Here is a 23,857-nt window from a genome sequence, read left to right as displayed (position 1 = left end):
TAGTGAATGTTCATGTTTAGGAAGTTTTCGAGGTGTGAAGGAGACAGTTAAAGGCATTGATCAACAGTGATCCATGTCGGTGTACTCGGTGATAAACTGTGATCACTCCACCATCATGCAACATTTGAATGTGATGGGGAAGGTTCTCCAGTTGTGTGTGTGGTCACGGCATTCTCTAAGCCAAAATCACAAAAATCAGCGGGTGGCCACATGTGCATCTCTGCTCGCTTGTCATCAATTGGCTCATGAACAACACCAACCGTTCCTATCCTGCATCATTACTGGTGACAAGAAATGGTGTCTTCCTGCTAACATAATGAAAAGAAAGCAGTTGTTGAGCCCAAACAAGGCAGCAACTCCCAGTACAAAGAACTGTGCCCACCCACAAAAAAATATGTTATGCATCTGGGGGAACAGTAATGGTGTGACGTGCTATGAATTGGTTGTCCAAGGTATAACCATCACCTCTGACATTTATTGTCAACAACTGAGATGTCTTGCAGATGCAATCCAAGAACATTGACCAGGGAGACTGCATGAAGTGACGCTGTTCCACAATAATGCCACCCGCATTTTGCTAGACTGGCAAAAACACTATACAGGTGTTGGGTTGGGAAGTCGATCCATGCCAACCATATTCACCTGATCTTGTGTTCTCAGATTTTCATGTTTCTCACTCTCTATTGAACAGCGTACAATAAACTTCCTTTCCAGATGAAAATGTGGTCTGAACGTGGTTAAACGAGTACTTTACCTCAAAACTGTGTGATTTCTACAGTCGTGGAACTGAAAAGTTACCCGTGTTGGCAGACTTTTGTCAATAGTGGAAGAGAATATATTATTGGTGGGTAAAGTCTCTGTTGTGTGTATATGTTGTGGTTATTAAACTCACAGAGAAATCCTATGAACTTATTCATCAACCCAGTAGATTTATTATTAAAGCTGTTATAAGAATGTGTCATCAATAAATAAGAAGAGAGTATTTGTGATGTATTGTGACTTACCCACTAGGTTCCACAGATATGAAAATAAAGTAGCAATGCAACCAGCCCCATTTAAGTTCAGCCTTTGGATTTGTTTACCTCACAAGAGGAATATAAGAACTTAAAATGGTGGCAGGTGGACAGGAGACAGCACTAAGGGGACCAATTCAGAGGAGCCTCTCTACCTTGTGTGTGACCCCTGAGCTTGTCATTTGTTCTCTCTCTAGCCCTCCTCAACTTTCCATTATCTGTTCTCCCCTGATAGCACCATATGGGGTCCTCGTAAGTAACAACACAATATAGGAATCTGTGGAGAGAATCAACTCAAAGCTGTTAATACAGATAAACAAAGTCAAGAGATCTATGGTAATATCCCAAGAAAGAATTTATGAATGTTTTAAGTTACAATTGTAAACTTGTGTAAACTTTTCAATAAATACATCCACATTACGTTGTTATAATTAAAGAAGTAATAGTTTTAAAATAATTTACAGTAATTCCACTTCCTTAATTAACCATCTTTCACATCGAGCTTGTCAGTTTTTGCAACAGATGACACGATTTGCCTTGTATGTTATGAGATAAATTTCATTTGAAATTGCGGGTACCGCAAGCACCTAACATTCCAGTGTCACTAGTCACAGATAAATTTTTTCCATGTAATATAGGGGTGCAAAACAGATATGATTCTAAAACCTATCTACAGTGCTTTTAAAGTAAAAAAAAAAAAAAAAAAAAACTATGTATTTTGGCCTACTTCACTTCATGTGTCATTATCTGGAAAGAACAAACTGGAAATCTTCTCGTACACAAGCTACTGAAATAATTTTGCTCTCAAATGGTCAGTTTCAGTGAGTGGGAGTACTATGATGTGTCATGAGTTGTTGGTCTGACAGGCTGTGTCTTAAAAATGTTGCTCTAGTAGCAGCTACATCTTAACAAGAGGAATGCTCTTCATATGTGTAATGAGCTCAACTGCACACTTTATGCCATACAACTTGTATCTTTCAGTGTGACTCTCATTCGCCACAAATTTTTCATCTTTCAAGTAGTCACTTACCTCTCTATAGAGACAATTAATGCACACATTTGAAATTTCACAAGTTCGAGATTTATTTCATTTTTAAGATAATTTGCACACATTGGCCGTAATGGAAACTTTTTGTTTTATTATTATTGTTGTTGTTGTTGTTATTTCTTTCTTTTCTCAGACGTTATATGTGGTTAAAAATGGAAAGTGACGCGGACCTTGATCAAGCGTGACTTCCTTTTAACTGTACGGTATATGTTACATTGCATTTAGGAACTTTCGGGTAATTGAACATGTATCAATAATTACAGATTTCTGTAGTTGTATATATACGTTTGGATGTAGCTGTATTGCGTTGATGTACTGGTGGATATTGTGTGGTATGACTTCTGTAGTTGATAGTACAATTGGTATAATGTCAACTTTATCCTGATGCCACATGTCCTTGACTTCCTCAGCCACTTGGATGTATTTTTCAATTTTTTCTTCTGTATATTTGTTGTATTGGGTATGAATATTTCGATTAGTTGTGTAAATTTCTTCTTTTTATTGGTGACATGTCTGCTTGTGTCTGTGTATGTGCGGATGGATATGTGTGTGTGTGCGAGTGTATACCTGTCCTTTTTTCCCCCCTAAGGTAAGTCTTTCCACTCCCGGGATTTGAATGACTCCTTACCCTCTCCCTTAAAACCCACATCCTTTCGTCTTTCCCTCTCCTTCCCTCTTTCCTGACGAAGCAACCGTTTGTTGCGAAAGCTTGAATTTTGTGTGTATGTTTGTGTTTGTTTGTGTGTCTATCGACCTGCCAGCGCTTTTGTTTGGTAAGTCTCATCATCTTTGTTTTTAGATATATCTTTCCCACGTAGAATGTTTCCCTCTATTATATTCATATTGTTAAATAATTTAGTTAGATGTGAATGTGTTGAGGTGAACTTCTTTAGCCAGAAATTTTCTATTTAATCTTTTCCAGGGGCTTTCCAATTGTGTTTAGAATTAATTGCTTGGGTGACTTCATGTTGCAAAATTATCACTTCAGTCATTTGTGGTATCATCTTGTATGTGTCTGTTTCTGCTTGTATCCACCGTGCATGCCTGTTATGCTGTACCGGGTTTGACCATATGTTGCTCCAGAAGTGTTCCATGTCTGTTATGTTTGGTGGATTGTCTATTTTAATGTGTGTGTTATCAATTGTCTGGTAAAATTTCTTTTGGTTTGTGTTGAATGTTTGCTTTTGTTTCCTTCTATTTATACTTTTTTTGTATTTTCTAAGTCGTTTGGCCAATGCTTGTAATTTCTGCTTCTTTTCATCTAATTGCTCTATCGCTTCTTGTTGTGAGGTTTTACGTAACCTTTTTCGTTTTTTGTCTGATATTTCATTTCTTATAAATTGTGTTAGCTGTCCGATGTCTTCTCAGTTTTTCTATTCTGATCTGTAGCCTGTGTTGCTATGCTGGTTTTGTGGGTTTCTTCTGTGTGTTGGTTGGTTCTGATATCGGCCTAGTGTGTATACTTAGTGTAGTGAGTGCTCCTGTATAAACCAGTAGTTGTAACTCTTCCATAGTTGTATTTTCATTTATTTTGTTGTGTATGACTGTGTTGATAGTTGTTATTGTTGTTTCGACTTGTGGTTTATTTGGCGGTCTATGCAAGAATGGTCTAATGTCTGTAATTGTGTCTTTGTATTCTATATATGTCAGCTGAAATTTTTCTTCTATATCTAACATGTGTGTCACTTTGTGTTCTATTTGTGCTTGTTCTGGTGGCTGTCTTAAGATTCCGTTTTCCTCTGATTGTTTAATTGATGCATGTTGTTCTTTGTTTGTTTGCTCTGGGATGTTTGAGTCCATTACTGTATTTTCTTCTTCTTCTTCTTCTTCTTCTTCTTCTGATTGCACATTATTTTGTTCCAGTATTTGTTGTACTTGTTGTTTGATGTTTTCTAATTCTGACTGGGGTATCCTGTTATTTTTTATTATTACACAGATCTGATCAGCTAGTCGTTGCTCTGTTAAAAATTTTAATTCTAGGTATCTGGTAGTAAATGTTGTGTATACTTGTGTTCTGTATCCAGTTGTGTTGGTTCCTAAGTTTGTTGCTTGGTAATAACAGAACATGAGGTGTCGGTTAACTTCATCTGACCATCTCATCCTCTGTCTTTGTTTTCCTTCTAGAGTGGTTGCAGGAAGCATATCCTGCAAAACACCTGTATTTGGATTTAAATCACTTTCTGTGCGGCTAGCAGTGTCGTTACCATAGTGGACGGGCATAGTGTTCAAGCGTCATCCCCGACTATGACCGCGCTTGTCTGAGGCTTCATTAGTTCTGTCCTGAACCATTATTATTATTATTATTATTATTATTATTATTATTATTATTACTTTTCCCCAGCTCTGGGTATAAATTAAACCCAAGGTCTCCAATTGGAGTGTATACTGCCCACTAAATGCTTTCAGTTTCATTACTTGTTTACCTTTCTGCATGTTCCCATAAGTTAGCAGCATCTGCTTAAGAAAAGGAAAAGAAAAAAGTGTTTAATGCAGTGTCAGCACGTTCTTGAGAAATAAAAATCATTTCTGTTCATTTTTAGTAATTTTGGAACAGTGTGTGTTTAGAACATGGTGTAATGTGCTAATATACCCTACAATAACCAATAAGTGATTGTTTATTTCATCAAACATGTTAATATAAGCTACCTACACTGCTACGGATTTTTGGACTGGAACAAAGATTAGGATTCAATGTTCCATCGGGATTGAGGTCATCTGTGGTGAAGCATGAGCTCACAATGTTTTGAGGAAAGGAAAAGGCAGACTGTCATCCTGTGTTTGGATTTGATCCCCAGTAGTGTTCCATGAACAGTAGCTTTTCTTGCTGTAAATAAGCAGTAATGTCGCTTAGTGCAGAATTCATAAATGCAGATGTTCTGTGTGGTATAAAATGAGCAGAGGTGTTATGGATGTGCAGGAAAGAATTATTGTAAAGAAGGTATTCGGTAAAAGTTATAAGCCCGCCATTTCATTTATGGCAGTTTGTGAACAATATACACCACTGGCCATTAAAATTGCTACACCAAGAAGAAATGCAGATGATAAATAGGTATTCATTGGACAAATATATTATACGAGAACTGACATGTGTTTACATTTTCACACAATTTGGGAGCGTAGATCCTGACAAATCAGTACCCAGAACAACCACCTCTGGCCGTAATAACGGCCTCGATACGCCTGGGCATTGAGTCGAACAGAGCTTGGATAGTGTGTACAGGTACAGCTGCCCATGCAGCTTTAACACCATACCACAGTTCATCAAGAGTAGTGACTGGCGTATTGAGACCAGACAGTTGCTCGGCGACCATTGACCAGACGTTTTCAGTTGGTGAGAGATCTGGAGAATGTGCTGGCCAGGGCAGCAGTCGAACATTTTCTGTATCCAGAAAGGCCCGTACAGGACCTGCAACAAGCGGTGGCCCGTACAGGACCTGCAACATGCAGTCATGCATTATCCTGCTGAAATGTAGGGTTTTGCAGGGTCGAATGAAGGGTAGAGCCACGGGTCACAACACATCTGAAATGTAATGTCCACTGTTCAAAGTGACATCAGTGCAAACAAGAAGTGACCGAGACGTGTAACCAATGGCTCCACATACCATCACGCTGGGTGATACGCCAGTATTGTGATGACAAATACACGCTTCCAATGTACGTTTACCGCTATGTCGACAAACACGGATGCGACCATAACGATGCTGTAAACAGAACCTGGATTCATCTGAAAAAATGACGTTTTGCCATTTGTGCACCCAGGTTCGTCGTCGAGTACACCATCACAGGTGCTCCTGTCTGTGATGCAGCGTCATGGGTAACCGCAGCCACGGTCTTCGAGCTGATAGTCCGTGCTGCTGCAAACATCGTCGAACTGTTCGTGCAGATGGTTGTTGTCATGCCAACGTCCCCATCTGTTGTCTCAGGGATCAAGACGTGGCTGCACGATCCGTTACAGCCATGCGGATAAGATGCCTGTCATCTTGACTGCTAGTGATATAAGGCCATTGGGATCCAACATGGCGTTCCGTATTACCCTCCTGAACCCACCAATTCCATATTCTGTTAACAGTCATTGGTACGCATTTCTCCTCCTTACATGAGGCATCACAAAAACGTTCCACCAGGCAACGCCGGTCAACTGCTATTTGTGTATGAGAAATAGGTTGGAAACTTTCCTCATGTCAGTACGTTGTAGGTGTCGCCACTGGCACCAACCTTGTGTGAATGCTCTGAAAAGATAATCATTTGCATATCACAGCACCTTCTTCATATCGGTTAAATTTTACGTCTGTAGCACATCATGTTCATGGTGTAGCAATTTTAATGGCCAGTTGTGTTGTTTCTTATCTTTAATTTGTTTCAAAAACTTGGATAATAAATACAAATATTTTATATCAGTATATATATACCAGTGTATATATACAGGGTGGTCAGAAAATGTCTGAAATGCTTGTCATGATGTTGTAGGGCAGATTGTACTGAGACATAAATGTTAAGAAAAAATGCGATACGTTGCACCGTTTCCAAGATATGTAGCTTAGAAGCTAGCCAATCAGGTTGTTTCGCGCTCAGATTGAAACGGCCTGCGAGGGGTGGTGTTGCCAAGTGTATGTTTCATGTTGTAAGCATATGGTATAAGACTACGTATTAAAGGCTGTTGCCTTATCAGGCGGCATGTTCTGGGAGTAGAAGGCTAGACATGATAAATGCAAGGTCCTGGGTTCGACCCCTAGCAGGATCATTATTTTATTTTTATTTAACCAATTAGTTGTTGTTGAACGTTTATGTATGAATTTCATGTTAGTAAAGGATTTGTACAACTTTTATTTACATAAAACCGATTGGCGATAGGCACAAGTGCGTACATTTATTCCAACAGCTACAGCATCCGTGACATTCAATAACTGCTTATGATTGCATTGGACAAAGGTCTAACAATATGTAACTGTTTGGACATAATTATAGAAAAGCAGTAAAACTCATACATAGTCAATAGATATACATGTAACAATACAGGGAAAATAATGTTGAAAAAAAAAGAATACAACTGATGTTTTGTCAGGTCTTTAATGTAACAACATAATTTCAAGGACCAAAATGTAACAATAAATCTTTACTGGTTTGATGCAGCTCTCCATGCTACTCTATCCCGTGCAAGCTTCTTCATCTCCCAGTACCTACCGTAACCTGCATCCTTCTGAATCTGCTTAGTGTATTCATCTCTTGGTCTCCCTCTACGATTTTTACCCTCCACGCTGCCCTCCAATACTAAATTGGTGCTCCCTAGATGCCTCAGAACATGTCCTACCAACCGATACCCTCTTCTAGTCAAATTGTGCCACATACTTCTCTTCTCCCCAATTCTATTCAATACCTCCTCATTAGTTCTGTGATCTACCCATCTAATCTTCAGCAGTCTTCTGTAGCACCACATTTTGAAAGCTTCTATTCTCTTCTTGTCCAAACTATTTATCGTCCATGTTTCACTTCCATACATGGCTACACTCCATACAAATACTTTCAGAAACGACTTCCTGACACTTAAATCTATACTCGATGTTAACAAATTTCTCTTCTTCAGAAATGCTTTCCTTGCCATTGCCAGTCTACATTTAGCATCCTCTCTACTTTGACCATCGTCAGTTATTTTGCTCCCCAAATAGCAAAACTCCTTTACCGCTTTAAGTGTCTCATTTCCTAATCTAATTCCCTTAGCATTACCCGACTTAATTCAATTACACTCCATTATCCTCGTTTTGCTTTTGTTGATGTTCATCTTATATCCTCCTTTCAAGACACTGTCCATTCCATTCAACTGATCTTCCAAGTCCTTTGCTGTCTCTGACAGACTTACAATGTCATTGGTGAATCTCAAAGTTTTTATTTCTTCTCCATGGATTTTAATACCTACTCTGAATTTTTCTTTTGTTTCATTTACTGCTTGCTCAATATACAGATTGAATAACGTCAGGGAGAGGCTACAACCTTGTCTCACTCCCTTCCCCAACCACTGCTTCCCTTTCATGTCCCTCAACTCTTATAACTGCCATCTGGTTTCTGTACAAATTGTAAATAGCCTTTCCCTCCCTGTATTTTACCCCTGCCACCTTTAGTATTTGAAAGAGAGTATTTCAGTTAACATTGTCAATAATATTATAATTAATTATTGTTGAGCAGGAGGTGGCTCCTGGGAAAACTCAGTCTACATTACTTCGTTTGCTCATTTGTGCCTCACTACAGAGCGCAATTTCTGGTATCCTCAGATGAAAGTATCAATATAACACTTGTCAGACAGATCTCGCAACAAGAGGTTTTCCCCCTAGGGTAACTGATTGCCCATTGTGTGTACAAACTGAATAAAGATTGGATTGATTGACTGTTCCGGTGGTTCTTGGTACAATATTTTACACATTATGAATGTCCTCCCCCCCCCCCCCCCCCCCCCCCATGAACCAAGGACCTTGCCGTTGGTGGGGAAGCTTGCACACCTCAGCGATACAGATAGCCGTACCGTAGGTGAAACCACAACGGAGGGGTATCTGTTGAGAGGCCAGACAAACATGTGGTTCCTGAAGAGGAGCAGCAGCCTCTTCAGTAGTTGCAGGGGCAACAGTCTGCATGATTAAATGATCTGGCCTTGTAACAATAACCAAAACGGCCTTGCTGTGCTGGTACTGCGAACGGCTGAAAGCAAGGGAAGCTACAGCCATAATTTTTCCCGAGGGCATATATGGTTAAATGATGATGGCGTACTCTTGGATAAAACATTCTGCAGGTAAAATAGTCCCCCATTCTGATCTCCAGGCGGAGATTACTCAAGAAGACATCATTATAACGAGAAAGAAAACTGGCATTCTACAGATCAGAGTGTGGAATGTCAGATCCCTTAATCGGGTAGGTAGGTTAGAAAATTTAAAAAGGGAAATGGATAGGTTAAAGATAGATACTGAAGTTCAGTGGCAGGAGGAACAAGACTTTTGGTCAGGTGAATACAGGGTTATAAATACAAAATCAAATAGGGGTAATACAGGAGTAGGTTTAATAATGAATAAAAAAATAAGAGTGCAGGTAAGCTACTACAAACAGCATAGTGAACGCATTATTGTGGGCAAGATAGACACGAAGCCCCCACCTACTACAATAGTACAAGTTTATATGCCAACTAGCTCTGCAGATGATGAAGAAATTGATGAAATGCATGATGAGATAAAAGAAATTATTCATATAGTGAAGGGAGACGAAAATGTAATAGTCATGGGTGACTGGAATTCGATAGTAGGAAAAGGGAGAGAAGGAAACGTAGTAGGTCAATATGGATTGAGGGTAAGAAATGAAAGAGGAAGCTGCCTGGTAGAATTTTGCACAGAGCATAACTTAATCATAGCTGACACTTGGTACAACAATCATGAAAGGAGGTTGCATATATGGAAGAAGCCTGGAGATATTAGAAGGTATCAGATGGAAATGGAAAAAAGAACACATTGACACCGGTGTGTCAGACCCACCATACTTGCTCCGGACATTGCGAGAGGGCTGTACAAGCAATGATCACACGCACGGCACAGCGGACACACCAGGAACCGCGGTGTTGGCCGTCGAATGGCGCTAGCTGCGCAGCATTTGTGCACCGCCGCCGTCAGTGTCAGCCAGTTTGCCGTGGCATACGGAGCTCCATCGCAGTCTTTAACACTGGTAGCATGCCGCGACAGCGTGGACGTGAACCGTATGTGCAGTTGACAGACTTTGAGCGAGGGCGTATAGTGGGCATGCGGGAGGCCGGGTGGACGTACCGCCGAATTGCTCAACACGTGGGGCGTGAGGTCTCCACAGTACATCGATGTTGTCGCCAGTGGTCGGCGGAAGGTGCACGTGCCCGTCGACCTGGGACCGGACCGCAGCGACGCACGGATGCACGCCAAGACCGTAGGATCCTACGCAGTGCCGTAGGGGACCGCACCGCCACTTCCCAGCAAATTAGGGACACTGTTGCTCCTGGGGTATCGGCGAGGACCATTCGCAACCGTCTCCATGAAGCTGGGCTACGGTCCCGCACACCGTTAGGCCGTCTTCTGCTCACGCCCCAACATCGTGCAGCCCGCCTCCAGCGGTGTCGCGACAGGCGTGAATGGAGGGACGAATGGAGACGTGTCGTCTTCAGCGATGAGAGTCGCTTCTGCCTTGGTGCCAATGATGGTCGTATGCGTATTTGGCGCCGTGCAGGTGAGCGCCACAATCAGGACTGCATACGACCGAGGCACACAGGGCCAACACCCGGCATCGTGGTGTGGGGAGCGATCTCCTACACTGGCCGTACACCACTGGTGATCCTCGAGGGGACACTGAATAGTGCACGGTACATCCAAACCGTCATCGAACCCATCGTTCTACCATTCCTAGACCGGCAAGGGAACTTGCTGTTCCAACAGGACAATGCACGTCCGCATGTATCCCGTGCCACCCAACGTGCTCTAGAAGGTGTAAGTCAACTACCCTGGCCAGCAAGATCTCCGGATCTGTCCCCCATTGAGCATGTTTGGGACTGGATGAAGCGTCGTCTCACGCGGTCTGCACGTCCAGCACGAACGCTGGTCCAACTGAGGCGCCAGGTGGAAATGGCATGGCAAGCCGTTCCACAGGACTACATCCAGCATCTCTACGATTGTCTCCATGGGAGAATAGCAGCCTGCATTGCTGCGATAGGTGGATATACACTGTACTAGTGCCGACATTGTGCATGCTCTGTTGCCTGTGTCTATGTGCCTGTGGTTCTGTCAGTGTGATCATGTGATGTATCTGACCCCAGGAATGTGTCAATAAAGTTTCCCCTTCCTGGGACAATGAATTCACGGTGTTCTTATTTCAATTTCCAGGAGTGTATAATGGTAAGATGCAGATTTAGGAACCAGGTTTATAATGGTAAGACAGAGATTTACGAACCATGTTTTAAATTGTAAGACATTTCCAGGGGCAGATGCGAAGTCTGACCACCATCTATCCGTTATGAACTGAAGGAACTACAAAAATTTGGGAATTTAAGGAGATAGGACCTGGATAAACTGACAGAACCAGAGGCTGTAGAGAGTTTCAGGGAGAATATTAGGGAACGATTGACAGGAATGGGGGAAAGAAATACAGTAGAAGAAAGCGTAGCTTTGAGGGATGAAATAGTGAAGGCAGCAGAGGATCAAGTAGGTAAAAATACAAGGGCTAGTAGAAATCCTTGGGTAACAGAAAAAATATTGAATTTAATTGATGAAAGGAGAAAATATAAAAGTGCAGTAAATGAAGCAGGCAAAAGGGAATACAAACGTCTCCAAAATGAGATCGACAGGAAGTGCAAAATGGCTAAGCAGGGATGGCTAGAGGACAAACGTAAGGATGTAAAGGCTTATCTCACTAGGGGTAAGATAGATACTGCCTACAGGAAAATTAAAGAGACTTTTGGAGAAAAGGGGACCACTTGTATAAATATCAAGAGCTCAGATTGAAACCCAGTTCTAAGCAAAGAAGGGAAAGTAGAAAGGTGGAAGGAGTATATAGAGGGTCTATACAAGGGCAATGTACTTGAGGACATTATTATGGAAATGGAAGTGGATGTAGATGAAGATGAAATGTGAGATACGATACTGGGTGCAGAGTTCGACAGAGCACTGAAAGACCAAAGTCGAAACAAGGCCCAGGGAGTAGACAACATTCCATTAGCACTACTGATAGCCTTGGGAGAGCCAGCCCTGACAAAACTTTACCATCTAGTGAGCAAAATGTATGAGACAGGCGAAATACCCTCAGACTTCAAGAAGAATATAACAATTCCAATCCCAACGAAAGCAGGTGTTGACAGATGTGAAAATTACCGAACTATCAGTTTAATAAGTCACAGCTGCAAAATACTAACGTGAATTCTTTACAGACAAATAGAAAAACTGGTAGATGCCAACCTCGGGGAAGATCAGTTTGGATTCCATAGAAATGTTGGAACACGTGAGGCAATACGACCCTAAAACTTATCCTAGAAAATAGATTAAGGAAAGGCAAACCTACGTTTCTACTATTTGTAGACTTAGAGAAAGCTTTTGACGATGTTGACAGGAATACTCTCTTTCAAATTCTGAAGGTGGCAGGGGTAAAATAGAGGGAGGGAAATGCTATTTACAATTTGTACAGAAACCAGATGGCAGTTATAAGTGTTGAGGGACATGAAAGGGAAGCAGTGGTTGGGGAAGTGAGACAGGGTTGTAGCCTCTCCCTGATGTTATTCAATCAGTATATTGAACAAGCAGTAAAGGAAACAAAAGAAAAGTTCGGAGTAGGTATTAAAAACCATGGAGAAGAAATAAAAACTTTGAGGTTTGCCGATGACATTGTAATTCTGTCAGAGACAGCAAAGGACATGGAAGAGCAGTTGAACGGAATGGACAGTGTCTTGAAAGGAGGATATAAGATGAACATCAACAAAAGCAAAACGAGGATAATGGAATGTAGTCGAATTAAGTGGGGTGATGCTGAGGGAATTAGATTAGGAAATGAGACCCTTAAAGTAGTAGATGAGTTGTGCTATTTGGGGAGCAAAATAACTGATGATGGTCAAACTAGAGAGGATTCTGAAGAAGAGAAATTTGTTAACATCGAGTATAGAATTAAGTATTAAGAAGCCTTTACTGAAAGTATTTCTGTGGAGTGTAGACATGTATGGAAGTGAAACACGGACAATAAATAGTTTTGACAAGAAGAGAATAGAAGCTTTCGAAATGCGGTGCTACAGAAGACTGCTGAAGATTAGATGGGTAGATCACATAACTAATGAGGAGGTATTGAATAGGATTGGGGAGAAGAGGAGTTTGTGGCACAACTCGACTAGAAGAAGGGATCGGTTGGTAGGCACAACTCGACTAGAAGAAGGGATCGGTTGGTAGGACATGTTCTGAGGCATCGAGGGATCACCAATTTAGTATTGGAGGGCAGTGTGGAGGGTAAAAATCGTAGAGGGAGACCGAGAGACGAATACACTAAGCAGATTCAGAAGAATGTATGTTGCAGTAGGTACTGGGAGATGAAGCAGCTTGCACAGGATAGAGTAGCATGGAGAGCTGCATCAAACCAGTCTCAGGACTGAAGACCACAACAACATGAATGGAAACACACACAAAGAATTACTTCGTATAATCACAGTTCCTTCACTTAGCTACTTAATCTCACTAGTATATCTTCTCAGTTTGTAATTTAGGACCGCAAAAAACAAGTTTATTTTGTTCAGCTACACCTTGGGAATAACTCAGTAAAGTTTATTTTACATTTCATTTCCTTATATGAACAAGTGTTGTAATTCGTATACACTTCATTAGTTAATGTTACATATTTTGTTTTAGTTAAAATTTGATTTGATTTATTATTGGTCCTGTAGATCATACAATTTGTACAGCAAAGCACATCATGAAATAGGACAAGTCAATTTGAAAAATTATGTTAAGATGGTATATGTCAAGAGATGACAGTAGTGGCACATAACTCAAATGCAGAATACATATAGGATATATAGTCAAAATATAAAAAAAGGTGGTGTGTGATGAGAGATGACGGTGGTGCATACTACACATAGCAGAATACATATATGAGATACAGATAAAATATAGATAAGATAGAATAATTAAATTATCTCACTAAGTAGAAACATCTACAACTGAATAAATGGCTTATTGAAGGTGTAATATGCTGTAAAATGCTGTAGGACACATGGAATAAAAGTATGCTGTCAGTCCTGTTTGTGGGCCGGTATAGTGAGAAAGATCTGCTAAGTGCAAAGCAGCAGTACTGGCGTTCTTGGGTTGAAACAAAAACATGCAAACCCCGAACAAATGTTCCAACAGTAATAAAGTTTCATTCTTGATAATTTAGTCCTGTTTTCTTGCCAATTGGCAGTCATTGCCTCATCACTATTTCCTACCTGAGGCTATGCACACAAGGTCAGGTCCTGGCGCTACACCCATCTGCTTTGACCCATAATGTCATGGTGAGCCTTGATGTTTTTAAGTCTTTGTGTTTGTAGATTGTGTGTTGTAGTATTTGGTGGCTCTCTGTTGTGCTGTATCTTTCTTAGTAAGTAGTTTGACATGAATTGAATGTTTCATGTTGGTAATGAAAGGATTTGTGCTGGCTTTCTGGTGAGTTATTTTGAATTTGCGTATTTTGGCTGATGGATTCATTTGTATGTCTGGAAATATTAGTGCCGTGTGTTTCTTGTGGTCGGAGATCTAATCGCTTTGGCCATTAGGCCTCGCGTCGCATCACAGTCAGTGTTAACGTAGTTACCGACCACAGCTCTCTATGGAAAACATTGAAGGCCGCCAATCTCCTACAAGGAGTGTACGCGCTGCCATCTGCCGGCAACGTGAAAGAATAGGTTAATCATTAGAGGTTAACGTAAATGCCGCCAGATGTCCATATGAGTTACCAAACTTTACTTCCATATATACTTGACAATGAAACTCACAGGTATGACAAATTGTTACACAATTGAAACAAAGATGGACTTTTGTGTGACATAGAACTTGTTGCAGGTTAAAAAGGGATGATTTCTTAAAGAAATTAGGAAAGATGTGGCTGTTCTCACAATGTATACTGCCAATAACATCTTTAAGTATAACGTTCTCATTGAACAGTGCTGTTTCCAACTACAGTGCTTCGCTCTAACCTGAACGTTTTGTTTGGGGTGAGTTAAGACTCGGTCAATTTTTGGAAGAGGATGTGCAAGTACGTCCTCTTATGTTGCAATTAATTGCTAATTGGATCACGTTGAGGATGTGTAAGCACGTCCTCTAATGTAGAAATTAATTGCTAATTGGATAATGTTAGGCCCAACGTCAGGGCATGTTAGTTTGGGATGCAGACGTCAGCTGCTACCCTGCACTTAAATGTTACGGGAATTCGTTCGTAATTTTTATGCTAGGGATTTAGCATTACATAATTATATACGAGTAGTTGGTATCCTCTTCGGCTGACACCGTGGACACCACAAGAAAATGGACAGAGGAAGTAATACGAGGGGAAGCATGCAAGGTTTGTATATATGGCATCCGAGGTACTCCTCATCTGTGCTAAAGCATATGTAGCTGCAAGAATGTGTAAGTACAAATCAATCACACTGTGTATACATCTCAAAAATTAATGCAGTTTAACTATATAGCGTTGGCGAAACAGAACTCTGTACTTGCAGTTAATGATTCTCATCTGATAATCCTCGTATGCATGTGATGGCCAGTAGGGACTAAAAAATGAGCATCAGTACAATTCAGCCGCATGAATCAGTTATGCACGAAACAGTATTTATTTAGATATGATAACAAACCAGGTGCAGATATGGTTCCCTCAGAAGTGGCCATCAACAGGACGTACAAAACTGCACTTATTTCCATTACAAAACAATATTGTAGATCTGTAACGATACTGTTATAAATTTGGCAAAAGAATATGCTAGTACAAATATTTATCTCTAAGGGCACCCTTACCCAGGAGCAAGCCACCACCCTGTTCCTCCTCAGCTCTCATCAAAAGGAAAAATATAGTCAGGCGGTTTTCTTTCAAGAAAATGATTTAAAAGGTGTCTTTTCTCAGATTTTTGACAGGGATGGAGCTGGAACTTTTCTTATGGCTACTTAAAAGTCGCCATTTGAAAAGTTTACTTCAGTAGCTGTGACATTTTCGTTGGCATACAAATGTGCGGGGATATAAAATAACAGATGTATACTACTAATGATTCTTTTAGGCAATACCAGGTATTTTATCAGTTCATTGAATACAGAAATAAACAGTACAGAAAATGTATTGATATGGGATCTTTGCTTGTTGTTATATAGTTCCAAGATCATGTGCTTAGCCCTTAACTGCCGGTGCTAAAAGTACCCCGCAAACTGGAATTTCACACAATGAAATTTGCATATTATGATAGGCAGCGTCCTAAATTTTGCTGATATACACTGACCCATTGTACCAGATACACAGAACATCTGAGAGCATTAAAAGGTAACAGCTCACACTCAACATTTGCAGGCCATCTAATAGCAGAGTGTCACCACCCAACAAAAACAGAAAATAATTCACCAGTTCTTATAAATAGCAATAGCATACAGAGTAGAAGTTTCGGGATATAAATAAATATTTCGAAATTCGCGCGCCAGTGAACAAATCAATGCACAATGAAACAAATGAATAGCAAACAGTCGCACTAACATTCTAGAGCATAACAAAAACATTTGATGTGTTCGGTATGTAGATAAACGTGTGTCAAGCAGTCAGAGCATCTCTTATTAAGAAAATAAGTCCCATATCACATCGTAAATAACGGAAATGGACTGGAAGAAGCAAAAATAGTAAGTAACAATATAAATATCGCGAGTTTCGATCTTTAATGGAAGAGAAAAAGAAGCCGTTGGTTTTGTGTTTCAGATGGCAGGTTGTAAGAAAATGTGTGGTATTGCAAATTTACCAACAAAAGTGCACCTCATTAGCATAATGTAAAGCATGTACAGAACTGTTGAAATATCTATTATCGAAACCTGTATTCTATGCCTAATATTCGTCACAACAAAACCATTCAATGTGTAGTGTATCTGGTAAGTGCCATTGTGTAATTGCCTGCATCGATAAACCAACGCAAATTTCATGCCTAATGATCACTCCTTCAGGTGAAATTTGACCGTAACCGTAACATAATAATTTTCAGACTGGAAAAGACAAATATGTCACCGATGAACGCACAGAAAGAGAAGCAATTTGGGAAAAGTCAAACAGCGTCCTGCATAAGGCGGCATTTTTATCAGCATTCGCGGAAAGAAGAGGAGCAACACAAAAAGATGAGTTAAAAACGTATTCACACAGTATGTAAGAATTACATAAGTTAGATCTACACTATCCAAAGAGCAGTAAGTGTATGAAGGAGAAACCTGTTGATGAGGACTTAAGTTGTAGGCAATGTGATGCAGTGAAATATCAGTGCTGTAAGGATATTTTGTTCCTTAACACATTTTTAGCATCATACAGATTGCAGTAAACAACAGATGATAATTTCAAACTAACTTTCATTGAATGTTGTGGGCAGTGTAGTAGATTTATTGAGTTTTACCATAGAACATACAGTGTATGTGAATATTAGCCTACTAAATACATGTTGTTTACCTTTTACTGTGTACTTCGTGAAAAACAGTTTACTTCACCATTTACAGGTACTGGGATTGTCTTCCTTCTGACACTTAAAGTAGAAAATTCAGAACAGGTTTTTTGGGTCTCTCTTTCATTTTGAGTGTAAGCAATGGATGAGCTACAAGATCGATGTACAAAAGAGATTCTAGTTGCAGACTGCCTTCAGTGAAACCTCGCCATATGTTAGCAACTGCATTATTTCTTAATTAAAATATCTCTTTTGGGTAAAGTTAATTAAAAATTCTTGCTATTGCATTCCTTTTCAGGTCACATGATTAAGTACTGCCAGCAGCTGAGAGACACCATTGTGTTCACTTCCCTGCTTCTTGCTCTTGTGGAAAATATAATGCACACAAAGAAGATTGCTGTTGTGCATTACATGATTGTGTAACACTGAGGTATGTTAAGAGAGGACATATATTTGCATCAATGCATATCACTTTGAAATGTTTCAGTCCTTAGCATGTCAAGCTTCTCCATCCATTTATCATTGTAAACTGAAAATTTAAAATCTCAACACCGATGGTGCATCTGAATATGAAATTGTATGCATCTTAACTGAAAACACGGACACATGGTCTTGCTATTTATGGGCAGTTTATTGCCATAACGTGTATAGTATGGTTTGCTGACACAGAAGATTCACAAATACACACAAAGTTATAATTAATTGTTCCCAGCCCACTTAGATATACATACATTGATGATGATGGCTCAGTACGTAATTGCTCACCTGCCACTGTCTTTACATGATGTTTACATAGGTGTGCACCCTTACCATTGAAATAGTCCATTCTCTTGTGCCCAACTGTCTGTTTCGCCTTCAAGTCTGAGAATTTATGGACTCAGCCTTTGCAGCAACTCTTAACTTTGTGGTTTTGAATCAGTTGCAGCAGTATGAGACCTTAGTTAGTAATACAAAAGAAAATGTTATAAAAGTAACCAGAGCAGATTTTTAGAACTAATTAATTTTTGTATCAATAGATAGGTTTTGAGTCACTCTGTGTCAAATCAACACACCTATTTTACCTCACCCTCTTAGATGTTGCTGAAAGTTGGTATACTTATAGTGGGCACTGAGACTAAGAAAAATACCAAATTTCAATTTTTTATCTCAAACCATTCCTTAAATATGGCTATGTAAACTTTTCAAAAACCAGCCAAAAATGTGTGAACGGACTTTTTTTAAATTGTCCTAGGAGCTGCCCTAATTGAGCTAGAGAACTGGGAAAGGTGTCATTTTGCATGCTCTTTCCAGGGATATACAACAAAACATAGCTTCTAATTAATAACCTTTTTCAAAATGGTAATTAATATTTTGATTTAATTTTTTTTACAAAAAGTACATAATTGAAAATTTTTAAAATATTTCCAAAACTACTTCATACTATTGTAAATCACATGGCAAAATATAAATCTGGGATGATGATGGGTTCATTGTTAAAAAAAAATTATTCCGGACTCTTGTTTTTCACTTACGGCCCTAGTTTGACCAAATTGACCTTTAACAAACAGGAATTTCTTTAAAATATAGTGAAGGGTAAGTAAAAATAAAAAAAAAAATATATCAAAACATCACCTTATTAAACCAAAACTGATCAGCATATTTTATAATTAAGTTGATTGCTTATTTTAATTTCATACAACTTCACTAACAGTATATTAACCAATATAACAAAAACAAGAAATTGAGCATTTAACTACAAACTGAAATAAAGTATGAATAAGTACAAGTATTTACATAATAGTTCTAGTCCATGATGTTTGAAATGAATTATTAAACAAATTAAATACGTAATGCTTGGTTTTGAGTAACAGGTATCTGTACATAGCTAAATTTAACACAATAGGTACCAACAATAATTTTGAAACAACTTTCTATAAAATATACATTATCACTAACCTGAGACAAAAATTAAGTTTTGAGTTGAAAGCAGTTTCCCAATAAATTGTCTTAGAACTTCACATATTACATTTTAATAAAGCTGACTGGGTTTGGTTTACATCACTTTCATTAAGAATGTATGTTCTCCCTGTCAGAGTAAATGGATTCACTTTTGTGAGAACATCCACAACTGACACCCACAGGACATCTGCATGTGCAGGATAAGAGAATGACTTAGTTGGTCCACATGGATGAAGAAAAGTTATTTTCACTTTATCAAGTTCTTCGTTTTTCTTTTTTTTTTTGTTTTTTGTTTTTTTTTTCCCCCTAAAATATACTGCCATATACAGTGGTGACATCGCCTGATACATCTTGTAACTTCAGTTTGTCTGGTGATGTTACTTCCCTCTCCCAACTCTGCATATCACGTGAGAAGTATTTGACTATTAATTTTGATGTAGTATTGGGAATGAAAGCGTGAAATTGCTGTGTTCCTTTGATTGTCAATGACTCTTCAAGTCAGCTTTTTAAGAATATTTCTGACGCAGTGTAGTCTTCTTGAGTGGAATATGCAAAATCAACATTTGTGATATTATCTACTGCCCACTCAAATACATCTCGTGCGGTTTGGATCTGATTTTGGTATGGCCTTTGCAAACTTGCATGAGCTGTCAGTCTCTTTACTGAACCCCCTACTCCATCACAAGGCCCTTTCCCATGTGCTGTGGCTGAAAAGTGCCACTCAGCTTTTATGTTGAGGACTTCCTCATGAAGGCAAAGGTTCAGGAAGTTTTTCTTATTTTTATACTGAGTGGCAGAACCGTCAGAATAATAGTATATCTTTTTTGAAATTTATGTGTTAGATATGAAATTAGCTTCTTTTGAAAGGTGTAAACCGCAGTTGTATTGTGCTCCAGTCAATCAGAAACAATGACAAAGCTCATATGCTCAATTTTGTCTTCCTGTTTGTAATATATAACAAAAGGATGAACGGTAAGCTGTTGTCTTGTCCAGTGGAAACTCTGAGCTTCATCCTGTACAACTATACTATAATTTTCTGAAAAAGCACATATGACAACAAATTCAGATTCCATAAGGTTTTCTCTTGTGGAGTTAAGGAATGTTCGTTGTTGCTTGGCAATGAAGTCATGCCGAATCAAAGTCAACATCTTACTACAAAATAAATCTATGAATTCTTCAGAAGTTTTCTGAACAATTTCCAGATTACATCGGTCAACTGACATCCAATGTCGGAACTGAACTTGTTCAATTAGGTTTTCATGAAAAGAGTCTTTTAAAATTTTACGTATGACAGTTTCTCCTGGGCAGTATTCACAACTTCCCATGTTGCAATCAACTGATGATGGGTTGCAAAGCATTTCTGAAATGCACTGCTTATAATTGTTTAAGCTGCTGTATTTAGTTTGGCATTTTCTATCATTAATTTTATGTTTTGGTGAGTTGTGCACACGCAGACAGTGTGTGTGCCACTCTGGTCAGCTAGTACACAATGTTTTGGTCTCAACTCAGCAAATTTAGAGAAACCTATTTTTATGTTAGGAAACTTGTCTTTAAAATGTTTGTAAGCTTCTTTAAGGTTACACAAAATAAGTCTTTTTGATATTTTTGTTTTATTACCACTTGTTTCTGTAATTGTCGCACAGTCTTTAATACCTGGCATTGCCCTGCTAACTTCATCATTTTCATAAAATGAATGTACAGTTTTGACAGTTTCTGTTGGTAAACACTTCCCTGGTTTTGGGTTTGGACCTTCCATAAATCCTCTCTCTTTAAAAATGTTTTTGGACTGCTGAACAATGCAATTAGGAGCATTAAATTCACTCATTAATTTACTGACACTCCACTTTTCAGATAATCTTGTAAGAATCATTAGTTTTTTTGCTCTACTTATAGAATTTTTAAAGTTTCTTTTAAGATTTTCAAGAACGGATTCATCAGTGTCAGTACCTGATGAAGTAGTTTCAGGAGCAACAAAAAGTTTACATGTCATTCATGAGATTTTCTTCACTTTTGATTTGGCGTAATACCTAGATGTTAGTTTTCTCTTGTCAATTGGAGACTCACCTAGTTCTTGAAGTGTTGTGTTAAATGTTTTAACAGCTACTGAAGATGGAGTGAAGTCAGGGTTTTGGTCTCTGATGATTATCTCTGATCCAGAAGGTTCTTCTTCAACACTTTCATCACTGATGGGCTCTGGTGTATTTTTCGATTTGGTTACATCTTTCCTACATTTATCACAAATGTTGGCAACACTTGATATTTGAGGAAATTATTTGGGCATCCATGTTGTGACATTTCTCAGTTTTTTTCTGTTTCTAATAAAATGATTTGACTTCTTCAATGGATTACAACACTGCACTCTTAGAGCACTGCACTTTTTACTTGGTTCCATATTTATACAAAAACCACTTATAAACTGTCCTTCAATGTATAGATTTACTTGAAAATGAACTATTAAATATAATAGATACAGACTGGTCAACACAGAGGTAACAATTGATTTGCGCTAAAACCACAGTACACAATAATGCTGTAGGCACACAAAGCCTTAGGAGGTAACAATGCAGACTACATCATCTCAACAATGGCTCCAGTCTCTGAATTATTGTACAGACATCAAGCCCTACGTATACCGTCCTCTACTGACGTACTACCTTAAAGGTCAGTTTGGTCAAACTAGGGCTGTTAGTGAAAAACAAGAGTCCGGAATAATTTTTTTTTATACAATGAACCCATCATCACACCACATTTATATTTTGCCATGTGATTTACAACAGTATGAAGTAGTTATGGAAATATTTTGAAAATTTTCAGTTATGTACTTTTTGTAAAAAAAAAAATAAATCAAAATATTAATTACCATTTTGAAAAAGGTTATTAATTAGAAGCTATGTTTTTTGTCTATCACTGGAAAGAGCACGAAAAATGCTGCAAAATGACACCTTTCCCAGTTCTCTAGCTCAATTAGGGCAGCTCCTAGGGCATTTTAAAAAAAGTCTGTTCACACATTTTTGGCCAGTTTTTGAAAAGTTTACATGACCATGTTTCAGGAATGGTTTGAGGTAAAAAATTGAAAATCGGTATTTTTCTTAGTATCAGCACCCACTATAAGTATACCAACTTTCAGCAAAATCTAAGAGGGTGAGGTAAAAATTTTATTTAAAGTGTGTTGATTTGACATGGAATGACTCTTTTGTAAAACACAAGGCACCATGTTTTTATATCATAACTTCATGTGCAACAAAACTTCTCTGGCTTCTGATCATCACCATTTACTTTGAGTTAACGAAAATTTCAGTTTCGTATATTTCCCTTAAAATCCAAAATATGGGAAATCTAAGAACTTCACCATATTCAGTAAAATTGTGTAATTCAGTTTTATTAGAACAGAAACAGTTCAGGATATAAAAATGGTTGGTGTCTCAATATTGGGTTTTAATTAAATGGGCTACTAACTTTTGAACAAAGGAAATAGAGGAGCATTTTTTCAAAACTCGATAAATACAGCAGATACAGTTGTTTGTAAGATGAGTTTTTCTTTATTCACCGATGTGTGTTGTTCGAATTGTTACATGACCACTAGATCTCACTTACAGTAGTAAAGCATCGTAATGAAAAGTATTAAAATTTAATTTTTATAGCAGTATATGATGGTGTGGTAGGAGTAAAATACAGGGAGCTAAAGGCTATTTACAATTTGTACAGAAAGCAGATGGCAGTTATAAGAGTCGAGGGGCATGAAAGGGAAGCAGTGGTTGGGAAGGGAGTGAGGCATTTGCTGTAGAATTGACATTAGTGTTGAAATGAGATAAAGGAAATAAGGCCACTTTCTGTTTCTGAAATTTTGTTGGTAATACTGCTACAGTCAGTTGGGGTAAAGTTGTGCCTCTCTGTAACATTTTTTGAAATTACTGGACACACAAGAAATTACGTAGTGCAACAGACATTTCAACCTTTTACATCTATAGTTACAGAGTGCTTGGAAAAGTGAAGATGTATATCAACTATGCCCCATTAGAATAAAATTTCTGTTTTAATGCTGGTATAAAGTTATACAGTCCTTCCACATAACTTTAGACGTCTTGAGAAACAAAGAATTTTTCCGAAATCTGTTGCTTTGGGTAAATATAGATCACACCAGAAGAAAATCAGGTGTTAAAAAGAATAAAAACAAGTAGTGTGAATTCAGTACTGTGGATTTATTTTGAAATATCAAGATATTTGTATAAACCTGGCATTGTTCAACTTAAATCACACAGGCGTCAGAAACTCTATTCACAGCAAAGGAATGAAAGAATAATCACAAGCCTAAGAGCTTGTAGGAAATTTGAAAGACAACTGAAATAGTAACTAGAAATCACAGAGGTAATAAAACTGTCACTTTTAGTATCAAATAAGCAAATAGGGGGAACAGCCATGTGAAACAGAAGTAGTAAGTGGTACAAAAATACCCTGACTGGTAAAATGTTACCCTGATTGAGTGTACTGGAAGAACCTCAACTTCAGGGTTTGACGATATACACTCCTGGAAATTGAAATAAGAACACCGTGAATTCATTGTCCCAGGAAGGGGAAACTTTATTGACACATTCCTGGGGTCAGATACATCACATGATCACACTGACAGAACCACAGGCACATAGACACAGGCAACAGAGCATGCACAATGTCGGCACTAGTACAGTGTATATCCACCTT

General features: G+C 38.6%; 1 long non-coding RNA gene across 2 annotated transcripts in view; it reads left to right on the top strand.

Moving 5' to 3' along the window:
* The first annotated feature begins 16,292 nt into the window (after positions 1 to 16,292).
* The window catches only part of LOC126108805 (uncharacterized), a 31,599-nt gene continuing 24,034 nt past the window's right edge, over positions 16,293 to 23,857 (top strand). The window contains exons 1-3 of one of the 2 annotated variants that reach the window (XR_007523636.1): positions 16,293 to 16,424; positions 16,501 to 16,667; positions 16,778 to 17,651. This is a non-coding gene — a long non-coding RNA (uncharacterized LOC126108805). The remainder of the gene's footprint in view (positions 16,425 to 16,500; positions 16,668 to 16,777; positions 17,652 to 23,857) is intronic. The other variant, XR_007523637.1, reaches the window with a different exon arrangement.

The sequence above is a fragment of the Schistocerca cancellata genome, chromosome 11 (assembly GCF_023864275.1).
Source record: "Schistocerca cancellata isolate TAMUIC-IGC-003103 chromosome 11, iqSchCanc2.1, whole genome shotgun sequence".
NCBI classification, from domain to species: domain Eukaryota; kingdom Metazoa; phylum Arthropoda; class Insecta; order Orthoptera; family Acrididae; genus Schistocerca; species Schistocerca cancellata.
The sequence above is the reverse complement of the archived record's forward strand: the minus strand, read 5'-3'. Positions and strand labels throughout refer to the sequence as shown.